Source organism: Neovison vison, chromosome 13 (assembly GCF_020171115.1).
Source record: "Neovison vison isolate M4711 chromosome 13, ASM_NN_V1, whole genome shotgun sequence".
Taxonomy (NCBI): Eukaryota; Metazoa; Chordata; class Mammalia; order Carnivora; family Mustelidae; genus Neogale; species Neogale vison.
The window spans coordinates 9,152,188-9,165,947 of NC_058103.1; the positions used below are offsets into that span (position 1 = coordinate 9,152,188).

A 13,760-nucleotide genomic window follows, 5' to 3' on the forward strand; every position below is an offset into this window, starting at 1 on the left:
CCGCTCCTGCGTCCAGCATGCACTGACCGGGCAGCTTTCTTTCCAGGCTGTGGATTCCAGGCTAGAAGAACCATCCGGAGGCGGCTCAGAGGGTTGGAAAGGAAGTTTTTCCCTCAATAAATTTTGAACTAGTATACTTGAAAAAGCACTGTGGCTTCTAGGGCCCAAACAGTCTGTGTTGAAAAGTGTTACACTCTGGGTTTTCTTTAGTGTTTTTTGAATATAATAAAAGTACAGAAGGAGGAATGACAGAGAAGTTTAAAAATACCCTGATGTTAAAGAAGAGAAGACATCGATTTTTTTTAATCCATTGCACCTTTATTGTTTACTCTGTTCACTGTTCAGAATTTTCATACAGTCTTTCTAGAATCACAAAGAACCTGGCAGACAACTCCCCCGCGCCCAACATCCCATTTTATTTCTAACCAGCCTCCTCTGGTTTCTCGTCCTTATTTGTATGATATTCTGTCAGTGTCCAAGGAGTTCCCAAGGCTTATTTATTTTTATGGAGGAGGGGGGGGGAGGTGTGCAGAGCTGGCCCTTAACAAAGCTATCAGGTCTGTGACCTGACCCCAAGGGCTCTTTCCAGCGCCTTCCCCTCCTGAGCATTTCCTCTCTCTCCAGAAGCCCAGTCCTGGCTGGGCTAAGGAAATGATCAGATCGGGGAGGAGACGTTTCAGCCACATGATCTCTCTGAGCTCACCTTTCTTCTATGATGCTGGGAAAAGACCTCCCCATCTCACAGGGTTACAGGGAGAATTCAATGACCTAAAGAATATAAAGTGTCCGGCACTGTGTCTGGCACACCGTGTGCCCTAAATGCATGTCTACTTGCTTCCAGTAGGGAAGAGAAGACACCTGATGAATAATGTCAGAGCCAGGTGCTCAAGGGCATCTGCTTTATAAAAGAACCTGGTCCCTTAGAAGAGCACAAGAAATGACTCTCTAATGGTGATATCCTAGGACCAGATACCACAACAAGGGGAGGGAGAGATCTGGCGGTAGAGACCTCCGCGCGTCATTTGAACCCAACAAGGCAAGTTGCTGCTTCTTTTGTCCATGAACAAGTCTGGCACTGGCAAAAGGAACTGTGACCCTCTTTGTCACAGCCAGGCAAAGACCCGTCTCAGGGAGCTGGGAGAACAGGGCAAATTCATATATATTCACCCAACCCTACCGGGGAGGAAGTGGCTTTGTGGGGGTGTAAACCAGGAGCTTTAAGGAAGCACAGCAATCTTTTGGGGGTGATCATTCTGTCCCCTTCTTGTGCCCTTAAAAGGTCACCTGTCACAGGGGTATCTTTGCAGCCTGAAACACCCAGATCTCTCACTGCGGGGACTGAATCCACATGCCCTTTACATCCCACCTACTTTGATAAAGGTCCCAGGCAGTTCACTAAGGAAGGGATTATGCACTCACACTGGCCTCTACCCCCTCGATCTCCCCCATCTTGCACGGCATGTGGCCATTAAGATAAAAATCTGATCGACAAATGGTCACAAGCATGAAATAATAATGCTGCCAGGAAGAAGCTGAATGTTCCATCCTAGAGATGATCTGTGGATACAGCTGCCCTCTCTCCTTCCATGACCGTCCTTTTTACATCTCTCAGAAGCTGATCTATCACTCAGCCCTTGTTCATGCAAAATTCTCAATAAGGATACGGTGCAACTAAGGACCCCATGCCCACGATCATTTTAGATCTCCCCTATAACAACAAAAAGCCCCTCAATGGACAATCTTAAAACATGCATTGACCAGGACCATGGCTGGTATTATGGGAAATGCCCTCCAGACCAAAAAGTGGGGGAGAGAGAGAGAGAGAGGGAGAAAAGGAGACAGAGAGAGAGAAGGTAAAAGACTGAAGATGTTCAAAGCAGGACAAGAATGGCAATACCACAGAACACCTGCGAGTCTACGGGGCAAAGCAGATAAAACCAAAGAAGGCTCTAGGACTCCAGGAGCGCCTCTCCAAATATTTGGTTCATGCTAAAAAATAGAGCACATTTATTAAAAATATATATTTATAAACCTTGATATGAACAGATACACACGTCAAGCCAATGAAAAAAGAAAAATAAGTTATCTCCCCAGTATCAAATAGTTAGACACTTTTGATGGGTGGGATGTGTGTCAAAGGGTTTTGTTCTGAACGGTCCGTGGAGTGGAGGCCGAGCGCATGTCCCGGGTGATGTACCCCCGAGCCACACTGCCCTGTTGCCCTTTCCCGAGGCGTGAGAGCCATCAGAGATCTGGGACCGTGGATTTCTGCCCCCATCTGCTCACCGACGGCATCAAAGACTGGTCTTCCGAGGGGTCTCCCGGGCCCTGGGCCAAAGACGCTGAGTTCCTTGTTGTGTGAATGAGTCTTGTTGGATTCATTGTGCTTTAGTGTCTGCTCCTGGCGGCAGGCTTGGTTTGTGTGACCCTTTTATAAAGTTCGAAGGTGCATTTGCTCCAGCAGCGTGTGTAGGTCAAGCCCGCTTGTTTGCACAGCGTCTGATCATGGCTGTGTTGACACGCAGGGATCCCATCTTCCAGCCACCCCCGTGGGCTCCAAGCACCCTCCGGGCCATTCACAGAGTGGTGTAGATGTATACAAATATGATAACAATCAGGTTCAGAATGGTCCCGATAATCCCCAGCATCGCCAAGATACTCTCTTCCTTATTCTCTCTCTCCTGGCCTTCTCTGTCCTCCTCATTTCCACTCGTGATTACCATCTTGGTGGCAAATGTCTTTATCTTCCGCCCCAGGCTAACCTGTAATGGGAAAGAGGCAGCACAAGAGACGATCAGTTAGCAGGGAGACCCGGCGTACGGGGTCAATTCCATGCCTGGGCACTAGAGTGTGCCTGGGAGCGGAAAAATCCCCTGTGGACCCAATCTTGGGACACACGGCTCTGGGCCGCAGAGAAAGAGCAGAGCACGCGGCCTGTCAATTTCAAGGATGGCTTAACTGTCCTGACACTGGCAGGAAGAGATCACCCCGGGGGTGGGGGCTGCCAGGGGCCACCTACTCTTCTGACCCTGTTCTCTCCCTGTTCCTTGAAGCAGAAACAGAGGCCACTGAATAGCAGTCAGGCAGGCGGGAATTTTCCATGCATTCATGCACGAGATCCCACCCAGGTATGCATTGCCCTGCATCTGTACAAAGAAGGCATGATATACAAGACACATTATGGGAACACTGGTGGCAGTGTGGGCAGGGTGGCTGGGACCTGGGGAAGGTGATATCCTAGGACCAGAGGGGATGAGAAGACCCCCGTAAGAAACTTGCGTAGCCTCTAGCAGGAGTATAAACTGATATAGCCCTTCTGGAAAGTTCCTTGGGATTATCTAGAAAGCAAAGAGACATATTGCACAACTAGGCAGGCCACCGGTTCCCCCAGGTGTAGACCCTAGGGAAATTCCTGTATCTGGGGATGTGGATGGGACACGCCTACAAGCTTTGTGATAGCAGAGGACCAGAAATTACCCAAACACGCACCAAGTATAAAACAGATGAACACGTGGTGGTCCGGGCATGAGGCATGGCTAGACAGAATGGAATATTACGCAGCAGTGAAATGAATGAGCTGAGGGTACAAGTGACGACGTGGCTAAAACCCCAACACATAATGGAGAACGGAAGGTGCGATGCAGACGACTTTATACAGCAAGTGTCGATGCACAAAGGCTTAAAATGGGCAAAACCGAACAATGTACTGTTTATAGACATATATTTGGTTTTTATAGAAACAGGGGAATGATTAATGATCAAATTCAGGAGATAGGTGTCTCACAGGTAAGGACAGTGGGAGGCCATTTGGAGGAAGCACTGAGAGCCTTCGACGCACTGGCCATTTCCATCTGTTACGATGGTTGGGGAGGTCTCAGGTGTTCATTATTATCATTATCTTTTGAACCATATTCGTAGGTTTCAGGCTTGTTTGCATGACACATTTTGCAGTCACTAACAACCTTTTTTTTTTCTTTCTCTAAGATAATAAACATGTTCATCGAGGGGAATGGGTGGGCAGCTGGAGGCTTCTACCCTTCCTTTCTCAGAGCCAGAAAGTGTTTCATGCTCTGCAGTTGTGATGGTTCATTTTGTGTGTTATCTTGACTGGGTCACAGGGCCCCCTGGCATTTGTCAAACACTATCCTAGGTGTCTCTGTGAGGGTGTTTCTGGATGAGATTAACATTTCAATCAGTAGACTGAATAAAGCAGGTGGCTCTTCCTAAAGTGGGTGGGCCTCATCTAATCAGTTGAAGACCTAAATACAACAAAAGGGCCGAGTAGGAGGAATTTCTCTTGCCTGACTGCCTCTGAGCTGGGACGTCAGCTTTTCCCTGCCTTTGAATTCAGATTGAATCACTCTGGCTCTTCCTGGGTCTTGGTCTTGCTTGTCTTCGTATTGAAACTAAACCCATCGGCTCTCCTGAGTCTCTGGGTTGCTGACTCACCCTGCAGGTCTTGAGACCGGCCGGCCTCCACAATGACATGAGCCCATTCCTTGGAAGAAATCTCTTTTTATCTGTACCTATCTATCATCAGTCTATCATCTTCCTTACTGTTTCTGCTTTCTCTGGAGAACTGACCAATAGAGGGGTCAAGATATCTGGGAGCCAAGGGCGCCTGGGTGGCTCAGTGGGTTAAGCCGCTGCCTTTGGCTCAGGTCATGATCTCAGGGTCCTGGGATCGAGTCCCGCATCGGGCTCTCTGCTCCGCAGGGAGCCTGCTTCCTCCTCTCTCTCTCTTTGCCTGCTTGTGATCTCTCTGTCAAATAAATAAAATAAAATCCTTAAAAAAAAAAAAAGATATCTGGGAGCCAATATCCAGGAAAGATCACAAACAGAAATCCAGGAAAGTGGGGGGTATGGCTGCAAACTGAACTGTCTGCACGCCCCTTCCTCTGGGCATTGAACCCCGGAAAGGGCTAGGTCAGGATGTGAGGATCAAGTCTAGATTTGGAACACAGCATATGCAGGCAGATGTCTGCGTAAAGGAGAGACAATCAGTGGAAGCCGGGGAATTAATGCAGCATGAATATAAGCAGAAAGGAATGAAAGAATGTCTTAAAGCAAAGTTTCATTTCATTCACAGCTTCAGTATGCTAGACAGGCTCAGAGTGGGATCCTAACCCTGCAGCTCAGCTAAGCAAAGCTTCCAGGTGGCTCTACTTGGTTTCCTTTCTCCTAGTATAGTTTTTAATGATGCATAGTACACACAGAGAAAAGTGCACAGACCTTAAATGCACAGCTTGATCAATATTCACATCTCTTTAGCCAGCATCGAGATCAAGAAACAGAAACTTCCTACTCCTCTCTAATTTGGGTAAATTGGAAGGGGAGGTGAACCATGAGAGACTATGGACTCTGAAAAACAATCTGAGGGGTTTGAAGTGGCGGGGGTGTGGGAGGTTGGGGTACCAGGTGGTGGGTATTATAGAGGGCACGGCTTGCATGGAGCACTGGGTGTGGTGAAAAAATAATGAATAATGTTTTTCTGAAAATAAATAAATTGAAAAAAAAAAAAGAAACAGAAACTTCCAGTACCCCAGGAGGCCCCCATGGCACCCGACTGCACTTACTATCCTTTCTCCTTTCTTCCCACACTTTGCCCCCCAAACCATTATCCTGACTTCTACACCCGAGGTTCATTTTGAGTGTTTGTGAATTTTATACAAATAGAATCATACAGCGTGTTATCTTTTGAGTTTCATTCCCCCCCTTCAGTGTTCCATGGGTGAAATTCACCTGCTTGAATGGATCTGTGTTGTGGATCTGTGGCTCATTCAATCTTACTGAGAACAGTATCCCATGATACAAAGAGACCCGCAATTTAGATCTCTACCTATTGCTGGTGGACACTTGGATTGCTTCCAGTTTGAGCCATTATGCTGCTCTGAACATTCTTGCATGTGTCTGCTGGCAAATCTACGTTTGCATTTTTCCCTATGTTTTATATAAAATTTTTCAACATACAAAGAAAATTTACAGGGAGCACCATATTCCACCATTAACATGCTACTCTACTTGCTTTATCGACTCTCTATCCGTGTGTCTTTGCATCCATCTCCTTTCTTGGGTGTATTTCCAAGTAAATTGCAAATATTATTACACGCCCCTTATGTACTACGGCATGCATATATTAACCAGAGCTCAATCTTTGTCTACAATTTATTCTTTGGACATAAAGCTTCTAGCATGCAATTTCCTATTGGCTACCTACACCCAGGAGGGGAATCGCTGAGCCACAGTGGGTGCACGTGTACATTTACTGGACAGCGTTAAACAGTTTCTCAAAGGGGTTGGATCGGCTGGCTTGTTTGAGAGTGCTAGAAAGATCGCCTCTTTTCCTCTGGTGGGAAGGCACGAGAAAGTACAGGTACTTCCAGATCCACAGCTTTCTCTGCTCTGGACAGACCTCTAACCAAGTACCAGTGATCTCGTGGATCTCGTTTCTTGTAGTCTCTTTAGCTAGATGTCGAGCCCCGAGAGGGCAAGCTGCTGACATGGGCCGCCCAGCTCGGGGCCCGGCACGGGACAGGGGCTGGGAGAAGCATGTGGAATGAATGAGCGGGTACTTCGGGGGGACCCGGCATCTCCCTGTCTCTGCAGGGCAGGGAATGTTCGCCACGGTTGGTCTAAAGGGACGCAATTAGTGCTGTCCTTAAAACCAAAGACCCATCATCACAGTCACTCAAGCAAAACAAAGTGCCTGTCACCAAGGCAGCTTGGTTTCAAGGCTTAATTTAGCCTCTTCCCTGACTTAACCCGAGACAGCTCTGACTCAGGAGGAAGTGCGGGGAATAATCAGGTCGACTGTGTTTACTTTCTGAGGACTGCAGCAGACCAAGGGCTCGGGAGAGGCTCTCTCCACCCCAAGGAAGTTACACCCCAAAGCCTGTTTCTACAGCACTTGACTCATCAGCCTCCAGTTCCCCGGAGGAACCATGTCAGCCGCGTAGCTGGATTGCCAAGGGAGCTATGGAGGGCTTCCCAGGAGAGAAGTGGTTGGAACATTCTTTTCCTTGGAAAAGGTTGTCTGGGCAGAGTGTGAGGACAGAGAATGAGAGATGAGCTTGGAAGCCATAGGAGTGTTCGAGGTGGGAGGGGAAACAAAACTGAAATAAGACAGAAAGCAAAGGCTGGGGCTGGGCGATGTGGGACATGAAGCTTGCTACTCCAGTATACGCTCCCTCCCTTCCCTCCCTCCCTCCCTCAGTCACTGGACCCTTCCTGCAGGGACCGGGTGCAAGGGAAATGGGGAGTGACTGCTGATGGGGAGGGCATTTCTTCTGGGGGTGATAAAAATATTCCAAAACAGATTTGCAGTGATGGTTCCATAACTCTGCAAATACTAAGACCACTGAGTCATATACTTTAAACAAGTGAATTTTGTGGTTTGCAGGTTGTATTTTATTGAAAATTTATTTAAAATTATTTATGAAAATGTAAAGATATTTCAAAAGTCTATTTTATTTTATTTTTTTAAAGATTTGTTTATTTCTTTATGTTCTAGAGAGACAGAAAGAAGGGAGAGACAGAGTGCATGTACACGCGTGCACACACACACACACACACACACGGAGAGGGTCAGAAGGAGAGGGGGAGAATCTCAAGCAGACTCCCTGTTCAGCATGGAACCTGAGGTGGGTCTTGATCTCGCTACCCTGAGATCATGACCTGAGCTGAAATAAAGTGTTAGATGTTCAACCGACTGAGCCACCCAGGGGACCGCCAAAAGTCTATTTCAAAAGGTTAGCATTTATGGTAGTATCTGAAAGACAAAGTATCTAGAAATAAATATAATAAAAAATGTGTAAAATCTTTATAAAGAATATCAGAAACTTTACTAACGGACATCAAATTAGATCAACAGAAAAAGGGAGACTGTGGCGCCTGGCCGGCTCAGTCGGTGGAGGCTGCAACTCTTGATCTCAGAGGTGTGAGTTCGAGCCCCGTGCTGGGCGTAGACATCACTTAAAAAAACAAAATCTTAAAAAAAAAGAGGGGGTGGGGAGCTATACCATCTTCATGGAGTATCAAAGTCCATATTCTGAAACCACAAGTTCTTCCCAGTGTGATTGATCTACAGATTTGCTGCAGTTCCAGTCAGCTTCTTCAAGGTTTTTCCTGCTATTTGCTGGGCTTATTCTAAAATGTGTATCAAAGTACAAAGGGACTAAAGAAGACTAAGGTGAGGGGGATGTGCCTCCAGAGGCCACAAGAATTATGATGCCGCCTTAGTAATGACATCTTAGACAAACAGGCTAAAGAACAGAAACAGAGCTTCATGTGCATGGACAGTACTAGTCAGTGGGAGGAAATGGGCCTTTGGATAAACAGTGCTGGAATAACTAAGTATCCAGAAGGGGGGGAAATGGAAGCTCGAACTAGTAGTTCTTCCATTCCTGCTGGATTACAGACAACTGTGAAAAGGAAAACGGAAGAATTTTTAGAAGACAATGTAAGTGACTATCTTTAGGATGCTGTGGTAGAGGTTATCTCAATAAGACAAAAAGGCTCACGCTGTAAGGGAAAATGTTAATAAAGTCAATGACATTAAACTTAATACCTATCAAAAAATAACATAAAAAAGTGCAGAAATCTCAAATGCATGCGTGGATCCTTAATGTAACACTGCATGAGAAAGACCACACAGAGGGTGTTTGTTTCCCTTTATAGGAAGTTCAGAAACATGGAAAATCTAACAATATGTTGTCCAGAGATACAAATGTGATAAAATCACTAGGAAAAGAGAGACAATCATAAACACAAAGGCAGGGCAGCCCGTCCTAGGGAGTGGAGAGGGGCAGTGGACAGGTCAGGAAGGGGTGCTCAGAGAACGCCAGAACTACTGGCAATAGTTCTTAAGCAGGACAGTAGCTACACGGGAGTTGGTTCTGCATACTTTATATCTTTAAAAGATGCTTCTGTTATCTAACAACTAATAAATCAATTAATGAAATCAGGAGCATGACAATGGAGTAACTGATTCATAGTAAAACAATACTGATGAAGACAGATTAAGACTTAATAACAACAGGAGCCTAAAGACGGGGCACTGAGTGCCATGCTCTGTGCCCCACGCAGCAATGTGCTCTGTAACCATGAAGGGGGCGCCCTCACTGCAGAGAGAGAGCGCCCCCCAGCATCGCCAAAGGGATGGACAGCTCAGTTTCAAGCATGGTTTCCAGCAAACCAGTCCTCTGCTGGGCTGCTTCTGGATAACACAGCTGAAGGGCAGGCAAAGTTTTCCCCGTTGGGACGCAGCGCCTTGGAAGAGAAACTACATGAGGACACAGGGCTGGGTGTGGGTTGGGAGTCAGGGCTGCAGGGCAGTGGAGGGGAGCCTGGACAGTAGCTGCAGCCAGTCAGGGCCAGCAGGTGCTGCAGTTGCTGGCCATCAGGGCCGTCGGGAGTCCATGCCCTTCTGTTAGAAACAACACCTCTACCCAGGTGAGGCCATCAGACGCTCAGGGAGCCCCACCTAGGGGAAGGCGCCTCGGGGGGTGCTGGAGGGGCTGTAAATGCTGGGTCATCGTGGTAGCAGCTCCAGAATGAGCCTCTGTGAGCTGCTGCCACCTGGGCAACCTGACTCTTGTCCTTTTTCAGATTCTGTTCTTCGTTCCTTCTATCCCATGAATGACCTTCTACAACCTTCTACGGCAAAAAAGAGCGTGGTTTCCCTGAAGGCAGTCAGAACCCGGTTCCTATGAAACCTGCCGCTTACAACCAAGGAATTTCCACTCGCACAGAAGACACATCCGGTTGTAACTTGTTTGCTTCCTCACTTGACCTTTGAGATCCCTCCCGGACTTAGCACTCCACTACATGGTTCCCGGACACCTCCCGTGGCTCTGGGACTTTGTCCGGTCGGGACAGCTTACTCCACCTGCCGACAGTTCCACTTTAAAATGGCTTAGCCTTGCAGCAGCCTGGACCCCCAGAACCATGGGAATGACTAGGACCCAAGCAAAAACACATCCCGACGTCAGCGCGCTAGCCAGTCACCTCCCGCTGAATTCCAGCCAGAGAGGGGCCGTGGCCATGGACAAGGTTCCAACAGCCTTTCCGTGACTGAGCAGAGACCTTCAGGCAGAAAGGAGTCGACTTTGGTTTCACTGAATTCTAGTAGAATTCTTCTTTTTCCAAATGATGCCACTCTGTGGGGGTGCGGGGGGCACTCAGTGGGTGAAGCATCTGACTCGATTTTGGCTCAGGTCGTGAAGTCCTGCGTTGGGTTCTTCACTCAGAGGAGAGTTGGCTTGACATTCTCTCTTCCTCTGCCTTCCCACTCATGCCCTCTCTCTAATATAAATCTTAGACAAAAAATAATGCCAGTCTGGGGACTACATCTGTGCTGAAAATTACCACACAGGCAAGTCAAGGGAAGGGATCACGCCGTCCAAATTCCTCCCATGGCTCGCCGACTGTGTTCTTTTTCAGGAGCGGGTCAGGCTGAGCTGCAACTCCAAGTGTTTCTCCGTCTCAAGGGCACATCCACATTTGGGATAAGAAGGATCACTCTGATCCTCTTTCTGAGGATGAGCTCCTGCCTAGAAATTCAGAAACCCTGGGTGACCAGTCGAGTGGATGCAGCAAGAACATCTTCCCAGAGAAGAGACCTCAGTGGTCACCTAAAACACAGCACCCCTCGGGACCCCAAGACCCGGGCGTCCATCAAATATCCCCAGAGCCCTTGTGCTGACCCAAGCTCCATGCTATGTCTTTGGCCCTCCAGGACCCCTCGGGCCCATCACTCTGGCCACTGGGGGCCTCAGAGGATGCAGGAGTCCTGCACTGTCCCTGGAAGATGGGCGGCGTTGTGGCTGAGATGTGGAAGTCTAGGGGGACTCGCTCTGCGATGGTGGCAGGGGAGGGGCGCGCAGTCAGGAGGCGAGCAAGTGCAAAGGGAAAGGAGAAGTGTGGAGGGAGGCAGCGAGCTGGGTTGATGAAGGATCCCAGAGAGCGTGGGCAGAGCGGAGGCTGCAGGTGGAAGAGGAGGCCGGAAGGGGGCTCTTGCAAACCACACAGAAGACTTTGGAATTTATTCAGTAGGCGTGATGCATCCGTGATGCCCACCTCATACTTATTTCTTCAATGGTACCTGTACATACGTAGTCTCTTTAGTATGCCCGAGATACCTCGTCCTGAATTTAAAAAACCCATCTAGCTCCTAAGAACTCCGTCAGGCTGCACAAGAGCGAGCTGGTGACCTCCTCTCCCTGACGGAACATGGTGCTCGGGGACCTCTAGCTCTAACCACCATTCCACAGGGAGGAGCACCTCGCCTTCCAGGGCCTCGGGAAATCCACTGCAAGCTTCCCTCCAAGGAACAGGTGTCCTGTCCCGGGGGGAGGTCCTGGGCAGGCTCTGGGCTCATCTTGAGAGGACAAACTCCTCCACATGTCCCCATGCCCATCCTGGGTGGCCACAAGGCCTGGCTGCCCCTGAAGGCTATGAAGGGGTCATCAGCCAGGACAGCCCCGGGGACCGGGATTTACTCCCACAAGTCCCAATGAGTCACTAAAGACAAAGGATATGGGTAAAGCATTTAATTTGCTCAGCAGAAGTTCATGATTCTTCTTCTTAACAAGTAGAGTGCTTGTTAAGAAGCCATGATTTGCCAAGAGGTTGCTGGATCTACACGGGCACATGAGGCTGATCTCCATCACACTGTGGCCTGTGGCTGCTTCTCCAGCCACAGGTGACTCTAGTGCCCATGGCCGCTAATGACTAAGCACACAGTGGGCCAAGCCCCGGACCATTCCGTCAGTCAGCCACTCGCCAGGTGTTTACCCAGCACCTACTATATACTTTAGGTGCTATTAGAGAATATTGGGACACAGACAAAAATAAGTGATCTTCCTGTTTGAGAAATAAGGAATCGAGACTCAAAATAATGACTGAACACCCATAAGACACCAGGCAGTGTTGCAGGCAGCAGGGACAGAGGAGTGAATGAAATAAAGAATTCATCAAAAACGGAGTCAGGGTTGAATTCAGCAGTCGATTCTGCTACCCGACATGACCCATCTCCTGCCCGCCCTTAAGTGCTCCCCACACCCTGTCCTACCACCCTACCAGCCCCCACCTCCACTGAGCTTCTGCCACAGGACCTCTGCTCACACTCTCTTCTTGGCTGGACAACTGCTGCTCATCTTTCCAGGCTCAGCTCTGTTGGCAGTGTCTCCAGGGACCCCGCCTCCTTGATGTTGGGAGGCCTGCCCCAGGCTGAATCTGAGCACCTCCTGCCCGATTCTGTAACTCTTTATCTAGAGCCTTCGCCACAGAACTGTGATCTCCTCAGGAGGGGCAGGCCTGGGTCTGAGTCATCTCCACGTCCCCCTGCCCCTGTGCCTGGAATACCAGTGGTGTTCAGTGTAGTAAGTGAATGAATGAAAAGAGGGGCCTCAAGTGAGCCTGCGGAACCCAGCTTCTAGGTCAAGGGAGGGAAAGTTGTGGGAGGCAGTAGAGTGCATGGCAGGAACACTCCAGCCCACCCAGTTGGACCTCACTAGAAAGGAACAAGAAGTGAGGGGAACCAGTGTCGAATGAGTATGCCCTCTTTCCCGACACGCCAAGCAGGGGTCAGCCAGGGCCGGGAGGCTGGGCTGGTGAGTGTGCGGGCGGGGATGCATGGTGGGCCATCAGCTCTGAGGCCAGGTCAGAAGGACCGCTCCCACACCAGCAGCTCCTGGCCTCTTCCTTCTCTGGAGCACCAGTGTCCCACTCAGAGCCCTGGACGGAGTGGGCTCTGCCTTCCCGCTCTGCTCTTATGTGTGAAAGAGCCTCAGGAAACCTCCTTGGATTCCATTTGTCCATGTGACCAAGGAGAGGGGGGACCCACCTGGTAAGGTACAAGGACCCTCGCCAGACTTGCTTCTTTCTCCTTCACCTTGAAGTCTGATGGAAAGGAGGCTTAGTTTACTGCATGTGGAGTAAAAAAAAGTTTAAACACTGATACAAAGTGAAGAAAACAGCTCCCTATGCTAACACTTAAGAGTAAATGAATCAGTATTTCCCCTGCTCAGATGAGAACACATTTTTTAGTTTCTGGAAAACTGACTTATATTAGCCTAGTCTTCCCCAAGGTAGCTCTGTGGTAAGGCTGCTGAAACCAACCAGTGAAAATAAGGCTCTGGCCTGTGGTCTGGTTCTCCAGCCTCACCAGCAATGTCACACCCATCTGCTATACCCCCACTTGGCCATGGACTCCACTTGCCAGTAGACTCCGCCCCCAATTCCCAGGACCAGCAGGAAGGAGAAAAGGAGCCTGGGACTCTGGAGAGCCAGATTTTGGTCTTTTTGGGACCTAGGGAACTGTGTCACTGAAATACATGATCCCTGCCCCCCCCCACCCCTAGTCCTCACCTGTAATTGACTCAGGATGGATACAAATTGTTGACTTTCAACAAGAGGCAAATATTTTCCAACAGCTGAGCAAAAAACTTAACTGGAAGGCAACTGGACAGCACCTCACAAAACTACATATGCGTTGGTCCACCAACATAGCAACCCCACTCCTTGTACTCTACCATGAACACAACCCCCAGCTCTACAACAATGCACATGCAAGCTTATTCACTGAAGCATCATCTGTGAACACCACAACACGGGAAGCAGCATCAGTGCCTAGACATAGGGGAGCAGCCGAATCAATTCTGGTCCCACACAATGGAGCACTCTGCGGCTGTAAAGAAGGCAGGCATGATATGAACAGATTTGGAGAAAATTTCAGGACACACCATTCCATTCAAAAAGCA

General features: G+C 48.9%; 1 long non-coding RNA gene across 1 annotated transcript in view; it reads right to left on the reverse strand.

Annotated features, from left to right (window-relative positions):
* Nucleotides 1-296: 296 nt before the first annotated feature.
* Nucleotides 297-13,760, reverse strand: part of LOC122893190 — a 38,809-nt gene continuing 25,345 nt past the window's right edge. The window contains exon 2 of the long non-coding RNA XR_006381595.1: nucleotides 297-2,762. This is a non-coding gene — a long non-coding RNA (uncharacterized LOC122893190). The remainder of the gene's footprint in view (nucleotides 2,763-13,760) is intronic.